The sequence below is a fragment of the Perognathus longimembris genome, chromosome 15 (genome assembly GCF_023159225.1).
Source record: "Perognathus longimembris pacificus isolate PPM17 chromosome 15, ASM2315922v1, whole genome shotgun sequence".
NCBI lineage: Eukaryota > Metazoa > Chordata > Mammalia > Rodentia > Heteromyidae > Perognathus > Perognathus longimembris.
In genome coordinates, this window is record NC_063175.1 from 44734628 (window position 1) to 44752723 (window position 18096).

Sequence of the window (18096 nt, forward strand, 5' to 3'; positions counted from 1 at the left end):
TATGGTTACTCTTATTTGATTACCCAAGGATCCCATCATTCATCTAAGATATTGCAGCTGAGTATAACTATTAGGTTCTTCATTATAGTCTTAAATATTTTGATGATTTCTCCAGCAACCCTTCCAATGATTTTTCTTAGCAATTATGTCCCCAACTTGGGCTGGCCACAATACTGCTGTGATTTCTCACAGTCTGGTGGACAATGTTTTGCCTGAAGGGCTCTTCTTCAATGTCCTGAGTGAAGGACGTCTTATATTACAGCCATAGGATATCATTTCAATAGCTTTACATAGATGGAGAAGATAACCTTCCTCCCAGGAAATGGACCCCAGGTTGATTTCTGTTAATTAATCTCACTCATTGACAGTGACCATTTGAGAAACCACTCAGCAGGTTTGGGGGCAAATGGTGGATCTGCAGTGATTCTGGCCTTGCACCTGGTTGAACCATGGATTGACTCCCTTCGGGTTATTCAATTGCAGCTTGTCATGAAACTGAAATCTCTGTGCATTAATAGAATCACTCCATTGCCCTCCAACAAATACACTCGCCATAGTTTTACTCTGTCAATGGCTTGTTCCTTGGGTGTTAATGTCACAAACCTCCATCAAACATCTCTCAGTCATAAAAATAGAAACTCTCATCAAAGAAATAGAACACTTGGAGTTATGTTCACTTTTACTACCAAGAAGCCCTGAGAACAACCTCACAAAGATAAACTAGTGTTCTACTGCACGGCTAATCAGAAAGTTCAGCATTTTGCATCAGTGTGAATAAAAACAATGTGCTTCTTGTGAAAATGTAGCCCCAAGACAGGATGCAGTGAGTATGTAGTTAACAGCAACTATAATGATTATTTTTATTATTATCAGCTCTTTTAAAATCTGCTGTGGACATGGGTTGCATGAACTTCAAGCTTATATTAACTTCAAGCCAATATCACTTAAATATATTTATTAGGAATGGGGCATAACTAATTGTTAATTTGGTGGATAGCCACAAAATGCTGTAGTTACTAAAAAGGGAGAACATGTATGTAAATGTGTTTTTCACACACACACACACTTAAAGCATGGTTTAAAAGATATTTAGAGTTTTACAAGTAGCAAGAGCTTGTTTTCCCAATCCTTCCCCAAATTACATTTTATTTTGAAAAGATTCAAACTTTCAGGGCTGGGGATATGGCCTAGTGGCAAGAGTGCTTGCCTCGTATACATGAGGCCCTGGGTTCGATTCCCCAGTACCACATATACAGAAAATGGCCAGAAGTGGTGCTGTGGCTCAAGTGGCAGAGTGCTAGCCTTGAGCAAAAGGAAGCCAGGGACAGTGCTCAGGCCCTGAGTCCAAGCCCCAGGACTGGCCAAAAAAAAACAACAAAAAACAAAAAAACAAAAAAAAAAACCAGAAAAGATTCAAACTTTCAGAAACAAAATGGAAAAAGAACAGAATTTTTTTAACCTAGATTCCCTGTTGTCATTGTTTTTCCATATTTACTTGATCTTTAGTTTCTTTGTTTCTATTTTTCTCAATTTTTTCTTTTAGTAAATCATTGAAAGTAAGTTTTACATATTAACACTTGATCCCTTAGTGTTGGAGCACTTATGCCCTGCCCAAACCAACCATAGTATCATATCTCACTGAAGAATATTTTTAAACTCTGCTATCGTATCATCTAGTATATAATTCATCCTTGACATTTTCATAATTATCACAAAGCTATTTTTCACAGCTTTTAATTTTTTTGGTGTAGTCAACAATCAATAAATAAACAATTGGGCACCGACAAGTTTATGCCTCTAGTTCCAAATGGTTTCAAGGTAGGTAGCGATTCCCAATATGCTTGGCTAATCATGGAAGGATAGACACTTCAAACCAACCCCTAAATTAACCCTTCTGAATAGTAAAGGAGTCTTCCTAATTCAATTCTCACTTGACAGAAAAGTCTAGAAAATGCAAGCAGAAAATTAAAGCAATTACTCATATAGTTCACTTTTTAGAAGAAAAAAATATGTCATGTTAATTTTCTGATAATTGAAGACATGAAGAGGAAATAAAAGGGAAGGGGGAAATGATTGCTTTTTCGTTAATTATCCACCTAATTGCTTCATTCTCTAAGTTGTTTGCCACTGATGCTCTGGACTTAGCATTGCACTGAGATTACAGGTGGCCCATAGGTAAATATTGTTTCCCCCATTCTGTGGTTAATTTGAAGTAGTTGGAAACATAGAAATGGATTTCTTTGCCTACAGTTTTTGTAGCTCATAGTTCACATCTCCTTGGAAATAATTAGGATCAGTAATAATGTTCCACAGCTGCTGAGTTATTAGCCAAATGCTCACCAAATGGGATCTCTCATTAAAAGTCATGAACAGGTAATTTTTTTAGAGAAATTAACTTATCACTTTCATATCCATTTATAAAATGCACAGCTATCTACTTTTATATTGGCTTATAATGTCTTGGCACAAAGGATGGTCTATTTGAGTTCCCTTTTTAAAGGATGTAAAGTCATTACTGACACTTGATTAAAGTATTTTTCCAAAGCCACACAAGGGCCTGCCAGGAATTAGATCTGATAGGTAGGAATATTTTATGCACCAACACTCAGACTTATTTTTTTTAGTTTTAATACCAAGTCACATCTTCTGATGAATAGTTTGATATTGTCACCACCATGCAAACTCATACAATAACTGCTATCTACATACTAGTCCCTGTCCTTATTTAGCCAATGTTGCAGAATGGAATTTAAAATGAAATTGTGTATGAGAACAGGTGACAGTGTTTCTACTTCCTCTGAATCTGAGCCAGATGGTTACAGGATCTAAGCTGCATCCTGGTAGCAATTCAGGCACTTGGGAAAAGTGCAATCTTTTTCTTGATGAACTGATAAAATTCCAATATCATCCTTCATTGCAAAAAGAAAAAAGAAACATACCTCATTTCTAGGCATTCCTAAGTGCACCTGCAGGGAGACTTCCACTTCTTCATGAAAAGAGTGTGTTGAAGTTGGAAAGCAATTACTTGCTGGGGAATTGCAGAATGGTACAGATAGCCTGAAAAACAGTTTGACAGCTCTTAACATGGTTAAACAGTTATCTGATCCAGAAATTCCACTCCTAATACTCAAGAAAAATGAAAATGCATGTCCTCTCAAATATGTTTATGATGGCTTGGAGCAATGTTTTCCATATTGGCCTAGAATGGAAACAACCTAAATGTCCATCAACAGATGAATAGATAGAATTTCACACACACACACACACACACACACACACACACACACACACACACACACACACTAGAATATCATTAGCTAATGATGTTATTTGTCCACTAGACTAAAGGTGCTTGATCACAGATGAACCTTGAAGACATTAAGCTGGGTGAAACTAGCCACCTTTAGGAGCCTAATTTTTTGTTTCATTTATATTACTACTCAGCATTTCAGTGCCTTACCTGCTACAGATTCTCTCAAAAATCTGTGCAATTCTGCCCTTGAGTCTTAAGTCATCATTAAGAGCCCATGGAATTACAGTGTAATCCAGGAAAAGATTTAATCAAGACAATCTGCTCTGAAGACAAAGCCCATTTTATTTATTTACTTGCTTATTTATTTCAGTGCTGGGTATTGAACCAAGGGCTTTGTGTTTGGGAGACAACTGCTCTACCATCTGAGCTACACACCCCATTCTGTTTGCTTTTTCAGTGTTTCTGGACAGGTTCTAACTCTACCAAGGCTAGCCTTGAAACCTAATCCTCCTCCCCCCTGTCTCCTGAGCAGTTGGGACCCCACTGAGGCGTATCATCAGGCCTGACTTATTCATCGAGACAGGGTCTTATTAACTTTTGCTTGGGCTGGTCTTAAGCTAAAATTTATTTCTAGGTCCCAAGTAGCTAGAGATACAGATGAGTGCCACTATGACTGGCAACACACAATGACTTTGAAATGTCACATTAGATATCTGAACAAGTTAAGAACACTCATGCTCCATGATGCAATGATTAGATTTCTAGGATTTTTATCCTTCGGGAATAAAAATGTCCATGCTATTGGTATTTATGCCAAGGGGGAAGAAATCAAGTATTCCTCAAATCACCACATAAATAATTAAATAACAAAATAAATTATTCAATGCTACATAAAAGGATGTTGTTGTTGGAAACAAAATGATATTGGAGGAGAATACACAGTTATTATAATAATATAGGAGTAGACATGCCAGGAACAAGAAAATGCTCCAGGCCACCCAGTCACTTTTCTAAAATCTTCAGATGGCTGACACCCTTCGTCAGTGAAAAAGATAATGGCCCCACGTTCTTGTGCGTCCATAAGGATAAGGAATAAACTGGGGAAGGCCACTGAGAATAAAGTGGGAATGGCAGAGGGTCAAATCAAATGCACAAGATATTGCCTTTCTACCCCTAGAAGTAGCCCAATTATTTGGGGAGGGACGACTTGAAAGGGAAGTAAAGGGAAGAATGAAAAGAGAAGACTTGATTTTCCTACCACTTAGTAACTGTGCCTTCCTGGGGAAAACCCTAATGACTGAGCCTTTCCATACTGTTCACTGTGTCTCTGGATCTGCAATTCTGCTTCCCTAACATCATTGTTCTTTATCTTCCTATTGGTCCAGGTTCTTTTACTGAACCTGGAGCAATATCCTGTACTCCCAAACTAAGGCAATTTGGGACAGTCCACCTATCTGTAACATAACAATGTGGAAAGTGAAGAAAGAATTCTTACTAAACATTGCATACAACATATTTTATTTTCAGAGTCAGCCATCCACTTACTTCTTCAAAAGTGTTTAGCAACTCTGGCTGCAACCAAGGTGTGATGTCACTGACAGAAAACAGAGAGATGGATGGGGCTGAATCCCTGTGATCTTTTTAAAGCCAGATTTACAGGAAGTGTGACTATGCAACACAGATACAATTTTGTTTGTATAGTCAAAGATGGTGCAAAAATATATTTATTGGATATCAACCCTATGGATTATACTCTTATGGGTGTTAGAATAAAATGAAGTATAAAATGGAGGCAAAGTGATATGTGTAGCTCAAATGTAGAGGTTGCTATTAATGGTTAACTCAGCCCAGGTTTCCAGAGCTGGATAAAAGTGAACGTTCTTGATAACTTCATTTGAAACCATTTCTCCATTGAGTGGTAAGATGTCTCCTCAGGATACTCACTATGAGTTCCTATGACCTAGTCTTAAAAGCCAAATGGCAGTATTTCTGCTTTATTATTGGCTACCCATTAAATTTGGTTCCACTTCAAGGGAAGAGTCAACACCCACCCTTCAATGGAACAATGCTGAGGAATAGATTAGGTAGTCACAGGTAATTGCTGAATGATATCATGAATCAAATGATCAATTCTAGTTTCCATTTTAACTAAAACCAAATTGTAGTCTATGAAACATTGTTAAACATTTTCAGGCTGAAGAATAACAAGATAAATCTGTGTATTGTGGAAAGTGTTCTGGGATGAATAGGAAAAGGCTTAAGAGGAGACTTAGGAATCAAGGCTGTTGGAGCTTACTAAGCCTAAGATGTGGCCATGTGGATAGTGGTACTGATGTTGGACATTGAGAAGTAGCCTGACTTGGAGATTGTTTTTCACAGGAGATAGCTACTCAGCCGTGCTTTATCTGTCACCTTACGTACATTTGAGAGGCTTTGAGATTAGATGTTTTTGTCCAGAACATGAGCCAAGGTTAGGATTCCTAGGTTACTTTTTGACCTGTCATTTAGTCACGATCAGAAAAACTTTGACAGTTGTATAGTGCCATCTAGCGGTTCATTTGCCTTAAACAAAACCAAAACCTAAGCAAAAAGACCGTGTGTGTGTGTGTGTGTGTGTGTGTGTGTGTGTGTGTGTGTGTGTGTCTATTATTGTATTAAGTCATCCATTTTTAATTTACTAAGGAATACTTAAGATTGCCCACATAGCTTACAAATCCTTCTCTTTTATTGGAAAAAAATGAAGCTCTCAAAACGGATTTAAACTCCTCCACAACACATATTTCTCATTAATCAAAAAATTTAAATGACGCTATTGAGAAGAAGTGAGTTAATGGGACCATTAAGTGTATACGTGCTAACAAGAATTAATTCCTCACCAAATTACTTAGATTGGAGAGCATATGGTTTACTACAAATAAATATTATAGGATGATAGCTGAGGGTATTTTAGCATAACATTCATGCGGCTAATTCTATAAATACAGTTTTGCTCTTTATTTTCTGTATGAAGACACTAGTTTCTCTTTAGTCATTATTAAATAAAATTCTAGGCTAATTAATGGTTAATTAATTAATTGATTAATTTTTGATGGCACTGGGGTTTTGAACTTGCACTTGCTAGGTAGGCATTCTTCAATGGTAGCCACATCCCCAGTCCTTGTTTATTTTTCAGATAGAATCTTGCACTTTTCCCCCAGGCCAGCCCCAGACTCTGTTTCTTCTACTTATGCCTCTTACGTAGCTGGCTGGGTACAAACCACTATACTCAGTCTCAAAAGTCCTTTATATAGATTGACATAGAGTAAGGATATGTATGATTATTGGTCAACATCATTTATGGAATAGTAAGTGATCATATGGTTCTAATCAGATGGAAAAATATTTTTCTTTTTTGCTAAGGGTGAGGGTGTGTAAGTATGATTGGAAATACAAAAGGATGAAGACAACTAGAGCTGTGTATCTTGAAAGATCTGGTCATTGTCTGGTCAGGAACTTGGTAATGATGACAGCCATGGGAGAACAACACAACGTGGTCTTGTAGGCATGGTTGTCTAGATCACTATGCATACTCCAAGCAGCTTCGGGTAATGATGATAATAATACTGATTGAAGAAAACTATCATTAAATGTTTGTTATGTATCAAGACCTGTTTTGTTTTCCTTTTATGTCTCATATAATTTTGTCATTATTAAGGTGTTATAGAGAAGGATTGCCATTTCACATTTTTGTTTTTAATGAATTATATTAATTGATTAATCCAAGAAACATATGACTTAGTGTTGCCAATCTTTCCATGTTACAGAATAAAAAAGAGATATAGTGAGTCAAAAGGATTTGAATCAAGGCCTATTGATATCCAGAACCCATACTCTTAATTGTTTTCTTAATGGCAACATAAATATGAGTTTCAATTTCATTTAAAGAGTTCTGACATGAAGGTGCAGACTCCATGTAGCTCCCTCTCCCATGGGAACTATGGCCCCACTAACAAACCTCCTTATGAACTTTCTTCTCCTGTCTGTGATTATCTCTGCATGGTCCTCTGGGATAGTGGAGACCTATCCTTTCATTGGTGCCGAACCTGGGATAGGTTCCCCGGTGGATTTGCTCCCCCATTTCTGAGGGTTCCAAGCTGCCCCCAGGACCTATTCTGCAGTCCTAGCCCACCCAGACGACCACCAAGGTAACTTCTCCTGAATGAGTGCTCTACTTCAATCCACCATGACAATCTACACCCAGGAAATTTGCAGGCAACCCAGCAGGAGGTGTGACAATCTATCCAGGGGACTCTGAGATGCCACTACAGCCTCACCCAGATCCAACTCATCTCTCCTGCCTGCCTCCATCACACATGACTAACGAAGCCTGCTGATTCAGGATGGAAGACACAGCCACTTTGGATCCGCTGAAGCTGAGACTTTTACATTGTCCTGACCCTTTGCCCTCTTGATTGTTATTCATTTGTGCTCTCTTCCACCTGCTGGTAAGGTTAAATGATATGATTTGATTTGATGACATATGGATCTCATTCAGTCTGCTGTTCTCTAAGTATTATAGCAGAACTCTAGCAAGTACTTGTTGGTCAATTCTCAACAAGTTACAGGTAAGCTCTACTCCTATTGTTCTCCTGTTGCTCTAATTAGAAATAAAAAGGGCTTTTATGGCTAAGACTCCTTGGATTGCAGTTCAAAGCCAGCCTGGGCAGGAAAAAATATATATCCCTCTAAAACTCCATCTCCCAACTAACCAGCAAAGAGCCAGACTGGAAGCTTGGCTCAAGAGAACCAGCCAAATGCTGAAAGAGACACCGTGGCTCAAGTGGTAGAGCACTAGCCTCGAGCAGAAGTGCTCAGGGACAGTGCCCAGGCCTTGAGTTCAAACCCCGTGAATGCCAACTGGGACAAGCTATCCAAGCAATGAGCACTTAGACCTTCAGGATGAGGTCAATCCTGACAACAAGGAACCATGGAGAGGAGTAAGAGGAGATGAAGTCTCATCTTAAATGGAGTCAATTTAAACTTGCCCTTTCAAAATTAATCAGAAACGGGAGATCAAGAGAAATAGTTGTTTATCCACCTAATGTCCATACCTGTCCATTTTCCATATGGACAGAAACTTGTACTCTTGTCTTTGTTAATATATATATATATATATATATATATATATGCCTCTGACTAGTTCCTCCCAACCAGTCCACTATCCCTAAACACTTCCTTCCTGCCCCCAGTCCAGTTATTCTTCCTTCCTTGTAATGGGCCACAATTGGGTTTATGTTCCAAATGGAACTTTTCTGGGTGTGCCCAGGGTGTGTTCTCCCATGTTGTTCATGTTAACTGGTCCTGTGAACTTGTCAGCCTTTTGCCTGACCTTCTCAAAAGTCTCTTTTAACAGGATAACAACATCCCTCACCCAGGACAACACCTGGGAACTTGCAGTTCAAGTCCATCCTCTTACTATACTGCTCTGCCCAGCACAAATCTGGACCCTGAAGACCCCAGCCCCATTGACTCCTTGTTGTGCCCAAGCTGCAGGAGGTAGCCAGAGGAGACCATGACACCCATTGGCCCTGGTAACCATTCTGGTGAAAATGATGAGGACTTTTACCAACGAAACTGTCAAACAAATACTTCTTGGACAGTACCACGCCAAATGACGAATCAGGGACCCCTGACTACTTCGCCCCTTTACAGCAGGAAGTAGCTCCAGAAGAAACAACTTCCGCCCATACTCCCGGCCTGGTACCCCTCCTCTGTTATTAATAAACAATAAATGGGGGAATGTTAGCATTTCCCCAGCCACAGGTCCTAAGCTCCTCCAACTAGCCCCCAGATCCACCCATACCTAATGAGCCACTCCTACTCACTACCTAACTACTTCACCTTTACTCCCAGAGAGAAGCTGCCACCTGGATAAGGTGCAGACGCCATGTAGCTCCCTCTCCCGTGGGAACTATGGCCCCACTAATAAACCTCCTTATGAACCTTCAAAAAAAAAAAAGAGTTCTGACATGACTTAATTAGAAAGCTTCACAAAAACTCTTGAAATTCTAAAATTTTCTTTCTATGACAGGATCCAAGACAAAAGCAATATTATGCCTATACACTATTAATCTCTGAAAAAGTCAGTACAGAGTTACAATTGTGGATAAGAATGATCATGAAACTCGAGTATAACCTGAGGAGTTGACTTTGTCATTATCTGAGTTTCCAGAATGCTTCACTCCTTTGCTAATTATAGGTACCCCACCCACACATGGTGAAAGTCTGGATGCCACCTCTCAAATAGGTGCTGGCCAATGACCAATGCTTAGTCAATTGAGTATTTCAACTGAGACTTTTAATTACGAGCAAAAGATTCAAAAGGTTCAACCATCACTTATAATGGCTGCCATGCTTAGAGATGGATATCAGAAGAGGAGGTTATGCAGATTATTCCTACTAAGAATTGAAGATTTTCCTTTTTCTTCACCTCTCATTAGTTCTGTGAACCAACTAATGTGTGTGTGTGTGTTCGCTTACATTGGATGAATCTATTATCATTACTATCATGTTTGTATAATTGCTTGGCAAGTTGCTTAACCTATCTTTGCCTCCATGTTCCTTAGTTTAAACATGACAACAATCAGAGGGACAGATATGTAAATTAACAGTAATCACACAAAATATTTGGAATGGTTCCTGTAACATAGTAACTACTCAAAGTATTTGACAATAATTATTACCGACCTTTTATTTTTAATGTAATAAAAAGTTGCTTTTATTTTTATTACGTTAAAAAATCAAAGATGATAATAAAAGTGAACCTTGATTCAAAGCTTACACCTAAGTATCATAAGGAACCCAAATCCTTAATAATTTCCCCTTAATACTTTGCAAGATAGAAATGTGAGAAATGCACTACAACTGAGGAAAGACCTAATGGCCTTCATAATGTTATGTCTGTGACCTTTCAAAGCCTTTCAATAGTTTTTGTTTCCATTACTTACTACAAAGGAGACTTAAAAATGGATGGACATCAAACAAGAGTGGTACAATAGTCTTAAATGAAGTTTTTCTTTGAAATTTTCATGATGATGGGGGTATCGGTAATAATTGGAAGTTAAAGGGGAGGCAATGTGAGGACATCAGTGGGAAAAGAGAGGAAGGAAAGACTACTGAGGGACAGGGAAGACCAAAGTGTAACACACACACACACACACACACACACACACACACAGATACAACATCATGAAAACCACCACTGATAAAAAGAGAGGTGTGAGAATACAGTGGATGGTATGTATCTGTGAGAGTATCACAATTTAACTAAAACCCTCATATTAAAACAGTATGCTAATTCAAAAATTAAAGTTATCATAAAAGGGAAAGCCTCTAATTTTTCCACTGATGTCCTGTTTCTGTCTCAAGCTGAGTAAGCTGGAAATTCTTTGTTCTACTCTCTTTGCAACTTTCCTAGGTCTAAAATTAGTTCAGAAGAAAAAGTAATTTTTAAGCACAAAATGGGAACCACAAATGAAAAACTTGGAAAAAATGCTTTCCTTTTAAAGAAATATTAAATAAGAGTGTTGACTTGGAATAAAGTTATATAAAAGTTGCTTATATAATTGGATTTGAGACACTGAAAATAGACTGCTTGTAAACTTTTACTGAGAGAGTATCATGAATAGCTGGAAATTAACAGAAACAGAATAGGACAGTCAGATCTGTCGTGCTAGTCTAAGTGTTAAACTTTGCTGCCAGACTCAGCCATCCATCCTCCCTTTACATTTACATCTTTCACTTGTAGTTCACCAGCCTCTCTGTCTCTAGCTGAACCTTTCTGTAATCCTTCTTGCAGACTTTTTATAGATCTTTCAAGACACAGCTTTCTCTACCTCAGTCCCCTCCTCCAAATCTGACATTGCCTCTACATCATTCCTTATCTGTGGTCCATGCAGCATCTTCAGACAACTCACCTGGGATGCAGGTTAATGATGTTCATTCTTGGGGGAACCACAGATCTACAGGATTAAAATCTCTGATACTGTGCTTAGGAATACACATTCAGAAAAATACATTGGACTTCACAGACCTTCAGGCAGTAATTTAAATAATCACATGTCACCTCTGAGCCCTCTTTGTCTGAACTCCTGTTTCATGATCTCTCCCTCCTCCCCTTCCCCCAAATGGGCCTTAGTGTCTACTGCTCTCAGTCCAGCCAAGAGGCTGTTCTCAGCTCCCCATGGCCAATTGAGTTATTTCAATCATAAACGATCATTTTTTTCTACTTATTTCCCATCTGATTTTGACTCCCAAAATAGAAGAGAGAAAAGACAAGGGAGTCATAAAGATAAAGATTCCATTTTCTAAAAGCCAAGTGTTAGAAAGACTTGGGATACAATGATCAGTTCACTTTATAGAAGTTAAATAAAAGAAGGCATTTCTTACTCCCCTGGGTCTACATTTGCATCATGCTACCCATCAGATGAATATTGTATAGAAATTCAGCTTTGAAATTGAAAATAATATTACTCGTGATGAAGTGAAATTTGATCCCAACACCAGATAGATGTGTATTTTATTCATTACTGTTCCACCTGCACAGGCTGTGGAGACACATGGAGAGAAGCAGGGCCAGGGAATCTGCACTCCTCGGAAGGGCTCTTGCACATGAGTATCCGCAACAACAAAACAGATTCAACACACAGAAGACAATGATGCAGGGCTGAGCAAGGCCAGGACGCTGGGCCTCTGTGGAGGTCAGAGGTTCAACCAGAGAGAGCCTGTCAGGCACAAAGGCCTACCTTAAATCAGCATGATGAATGGCTTCAGGAATGGTAGGACAAGCAATTAGAGAAGTGTTTAGCTGTTTTCTACCTTGTACCCTATTAAAAAGGTCAGTCTTGAGCAATGCTAGCTGAAATATCTACAGAACAGGAAAATGGAAGGCTTAGACCCTCTCTGGTATTACACGTCCACAAGTTCTTGCAGGGGAAAGAAATTAAACTGAAAAGGAATTCCTTTCTGAATCATTCAGAACTTCATTTTTTTTTTAGGGTAGAGAAAATGGTATTGGGGTAAGAATTTGGCTATATCTTTTTTTTTGTCAGTTCTTTTTTATTAATTAAATTTTGTTGACAAGGTATTGTGCAAAAGGGGTACAGTTACATAATGGGGCAATGAGTACATTTCTTGTGATATCTTACACCCCCATTTTTCTTTCCTTCATTTTTTTTTTTTGGCCAGTCCTGGGCCTTGAACTCAGGGCCTGAGCACTGTCCCTGGCTTCTTTTTGCTCAAGGCTAGCACTCTGTCACTTGGGCCACAGCGCCACTTCTGGCCGTTTTCTGTATATGTGGTGCTGGGGAATTGAACCCAGGGCCTCATGTATACAAGGCAAGCACTCTTGCCACTAGGCCATATCCCCAGCCCTGTCTTTCCTTCATTTTTAACTTCATTTTTAAACTGTATTACATGTAGAACTTAGCACTACTGTGTTTTGTTTTTAATAGTAGTGGCTTTTTAAAAAAATGGCATGATATAAATGTTTTTCACAAAGACATTCACCTGTATGTGGTTAGATAAATCATTGCTTTTCTCCATCCCCTGGAAAAGATACCACACTTCCATGCTCTATGGGCAATCCTGACATTTGTGAGATGATTTTGGATGGCTCAGTCTAGTCCATCTTACCAGTGAAAAGGCTGAAAGAGATCACAGATTGGCCCTCACCCATGGTTAGCCAAGGGTGAAATAGTTTTTTGCTCCTCTGTGGAAAATTTCCCCTTCCCAGGCTTGACATTTGGAGCCTTAAGACAAGGACATTTATTTCACAGCACTGAGCATGTAACTTTAAGACTGTGTTTTAGTCGTGTGGGGTTGTCATTAGATAGCCCTCCAGTCTCACTTGAAAGCATTTCCACAGAGAGAAAAATAATAATAACATCTTGGCAAAGCATAGTCTAATATATGGGTACTTTTTTGTGTGTGTACCTTTCATTTACTTAGTCTTAAAAAATTTTTTTTACTGTCAAACTGATGTACAGAGAGGTTACAGTTTCATACTTTAGGCATTGGATACATTTCTTGTACTGTTTGTTACCTTGTCTCTCATTCCCCCATCCCCCTCCCCCTTTCCTTCCCCCCACCCATGAGTTGTTCAGTTCTTTTACACCAAACAGTTTTGCAAGTATTGCTTTTGTAGTCATTTGTCTTTTTTACCCCGTGTCTCTCGATTTTGGTATTCCCTTTCAGTTTCCTAGTTCTAATATCAGTATACACAGTTTCCAATGTACTCAGATAAGATACAGTGATAGTGCAGGTACACCACAGAAAGGGGATACAAGAAGATCATCAATAATAGAAGCTACGGTTACACATAGCACATTGAAAGTAGTTACAACAGTGATATAACAATAATTAGCACAGGTTTAGGCAAGTCATAGCAGAGGATCACAAGAGCCCAATAGCTATACCCTTATGAGCACATAAGATGGTGCTAAGTGAAATGAACCCATGTTATGGAAATGATTGTTATATTTACTTTTTAAAGTACACCCACTAGATCTATGTGGAATCTTTTCCTTATGTTTGCCACTCAGGGTGGCCACCTTTTCCTCTAAATATTCAAGTGGCCACCTTCCCCTCTACATTTCCATACATACCTAACCTTCATTTGTCACTTATTACCTTCCCGTAATACTATATACACCTCAAGTATGTCGTGGTGCATATACCTGGTTCTTAACAAGCTTGACTTCACAGATATCTGTTCTTGAATGCTTTCTCAGACAATTGCAGATTATATGGCTTCCAACACATTTTTCTTTAAACTCTATTTCACTTGTAAAGAAGTAATAAAGATAGGAGGTGGCTCTTTGAGTACCTGTGAAAATCAAACATCTACAGAAGAATAATTTCCTAGTAAGTACCAAATTCAATTATCACCTATAATTGTTTTTAGAGCAACTACCATGCTCTATGTAACAGTGTCCTCACGGGCAGTACCTAGTAGTTCATTTTACAGTTTTATATGATATAGGGCTGCACTCACCAGCAATGGAGAAAAGGGTGAACAAAGGCTTGAGATGATGAACCAAGGAATAACTTCAGAAACCACAACTTATGATCTAAAGAGGAAGGATGACCTTCCCATGAAGAAGACTTGCAGATATTTGCTTCACATTTGATTCTCTTCAAGGGCTACTAGAGTTTTTTTTTTTTTTTTGGCCAGTCCTGGGGACTGGCTGGACTCAGGGCCTGAGCACTGTCCCTGGCTTCTTTTTGCTCAAGGCTAGCACTCTGCCACTTGAGCCACAGTGCCCCCTCTGGCCATTTTCTGTATATGTGGTGCTGGGGAATTGAACCCAGGGCCTCATGTATAGGAGGCAAGCACTCTTGCCACTAGGCCATATCCCCAGCCCGTACTAGAGATGTTTGGATTTAAATTAGTCGAATATCCTGAGAGATTGCAATTCCCCCATTACCACTTTCTCAAAGAGCAAGGCCTAGGGATTTAAATAACCTGTGCTAGGTCACATGGTTAGTAGCAAATGGAACAGATCATCAAGGAACATCCTTGTGCTATGACCTTTCCATGCAAGTAAACTTTTCTTCCATACTGGCTTGTGTTCTCCTGGGAAGGAAGCTGTTTCTAGAACGCATCTTTTCTGCTCATCCTTCTTGAATCCTCATCAGCCTAAGGGATGCCACATCACCCCGCCCTATGGTCAGTCAGATGGCGACAAATCTCATTTGGATGACTGCATTCTTAATCTAATCAATTGTGCGCTTAATAGGCCGTGAAAATGGATGACAACACTGCCCCCAGAATGTTCTGGAGATTCATCGGTCACCCAGGGGTGGCTTTTGTATTTGGACCATCTGAAAAAGCAAAAGCAAGCAGCACTTTTAGAATGATTCATTCTTTTAGCTCCTGAAAATGTTGTTTTTGGTCATGCTCTTCTGGTTTCTCTTGGAGCATAGGGAATATTGTATTCTACTTTACACATTTTTGGGAGGCAGGGTCTCCCAATATAGTCTAAGGTGGTATTGAACTCATAATCCTCTCTTTAGCTTCCAAGTGCTGGAATTCTAAGTGTGCCCTATCACACGACATTCTCTTTTTACATATTTTAGGTCTAAGGCTATGCCAGGGAGTATCTCTGCTAGGACACACCTCCATTGGGATTTAAGGGAAGAACTATCATGGAATTTGCTGAGTACTTTCTAAGTTCTTGGTGTGAAACTTTACAATGAAATATGTTCTGAGAAATGTGTTGTTGAATGATTTCATCATTGTAGAACCACTAAAAAGTGTGCTTACGTGAACTAAGAAGGTCACGCCTCCTCGGTACTCCAAGATTCGCACAGGCTATATAGTCTGTGTATTTTTGGTAGAGCCTATTGTTTCTAGGGACATAATTAGCAAAAGAACATGAGATAAAAATCAAGCATAAGAACATGAGGTAAACTCAAGCAAAAGAGAAGATGAATGAATCAGAGACACTCATTTTAAATATATAGAAAGGTGCTTCTGCTATAAGATAACATACTATTTTCAGTAAACATATTTTGTATGTAGAAAGAGTATATGCTACAATAATAATACAAATACAATGCATATTGTGTCCTTCATAGCAAAACTTGGAGCTATACATGTCGGGAGATGATAATGCCTAGTCACCTCTGACTTTTCACACAGAAATAACACATAAACCGAAATCAGTGGCAAAGTGGGAAACAAGAATTTCAACAGGTGAGAGGAAAAGTTTTAAAGAGTCTTCACCTTTAATGGATGCATACAAATGAATAAGATAATAAGATTGCCATAGAAGAAAAAATCCAAGTAGTAAAATTAGACAGAGGATAAGACACTGAACTTCACTGATAGCCAAGTAGAAACTATTACAAGTAAGTTTTTTTAATCAGGAGGTTTAGTCTGATTTTTTTTGAAAATGAATGTACTTTTAAAAGAACAACCTGTGCTTGATATTAGTCACTCATATGAAAATATGCATTCCTACGAGAATACATTTAAAAAATGTTAAAAAGTGGGGCTGGGGATATGGCATAGTGGCAAGAGTTCTTGCCTTGTATACATGAAGCCCTGGGTTCAATTCCCCAGCACACACACACACACACACACACACACACACACACACACACACACACACACATATAAAATGGCCAGAAGTGGCGCTGTGGCTCAAGTGGCAGAGTGCTAGCCTTGAGCAAAGAGAAGCCAGGGACAGTGCTCAGGACTGGCCAAAAAAAAAAAAAAAAAAAAAAAAAAAAAGTTAAAAAGTAGAACACCAAAGGCTTCTGCTGCTTTGAATATTTAACCTAGCGATCCTCTCTTTGCCACCTTCCACATTTCCAAGAGGTGTGGCTCAGCCAAAGCCTCAGAGATTCCAGAAGAAAATACTCATTTGAGAGAATTTGGAAAAGCTAGGGAGAAATATCTCTCCATCTGAGTTTTTTTCCGAAAGGAGATGAGTATGGAGTTTAAACATTTGAATCAGCAGAGTGTGAAGGTAACAGTGGTGCCAAGGACATCTCTGTCACTTGACCAGCTCTGAGTTACTCCGGGCATGAGCTGAGGTTTATTGATGATCTTATGCATGCCTTGCATCAAGATCTATGCACCATGAATTCTAACTACCTCGTGTTAACTTTGTTGACATAACTATATTCAGTAGAGGTCTTGACCTACTGTAGTAGCCCTCCATTGATTATGGGTATGGTATCTGAAAAAGACACAGGGGAGGGGTGTGTCCATTTGTGGCATTGTGAAAAGGTTGTTTATGTATTTGCTGGATTTGGAGGGGAAATATGGAAGAGAGAACAGATAAGCAATGACCATTACATCCAAGTGAGAAGTGGGGAAAAACCTAGGAGTGCCATGGCCCTTGCTGTCTAATTGCATCGAAGAATTCTTGTCCTCTCAAATGGGCAATGGGGAGGGAGCACTAGGTCAATATACAGCATATTTAGAAAAGATGAAGCAGATATTATCTGTAGTAAAAAGAAATATATCCTAAGGAATTATTTCCTAAGGATATGTTTTAGGATCTATCCTACTATATCCTAAATATATCCAAGCAATTAGTCCAATGCTCAAGTGGATGACAAATGAGTGCTAGGTGTGCCTTTACATGAGTGTTTGTGTGTACCTACACATTCATCTGTACACATAAGCACTGACAACACAGTCCTCACTTGGTGGGTCTTTTATTCCTGGGAAAATGACAGGATGATAAGATGTTTTCATTTCTCCAATGAGTATGTGCTGGCTTTATAATCAGTTAGATCAATAGGGATCGTCTTATGATTAATTTTAAAACAAATTTCAATAAACCAAAGGAAATATATCTTCTCTTTTGTCTGCATCTTTATTTCTCACCTGTAAAGCAGTATCAATGTTGTTTTATTATGTACTAATGGGGAAACATTTTAAATGAACTCTTCTAGACAGATAATAGGTTTTGCTTCTGGGTCTAGTGTGCACATAAGGATTTTTCCGTGTGTGTGTCTGTGTGTGTCTGTGTGTGTGAGAGAGAGAGATTGAGAGAGAAAGATTGAGAGAGCGAGAAAGAGAGAGGGTAAGAGAGAAAGGGAGGGAGGATGGATCTTAATTCTGTGTCAAACATCTAGGCCTCTGGTGACTTCAGATTCATGAATTACTTTATATGTTCCAAGTCCACTCTATAATTGAATAAAAATTCAGTCAATTATTATCCAGCTCAGAATCCTAATATTAATTGATTTTCACTATTTCGTTTGAGATCCAACATACACTGTAGTGAAATCTAAAATTACCAGGCCTCTAAACAGATGTATGAAACATAAAAAATGTAGAAGGA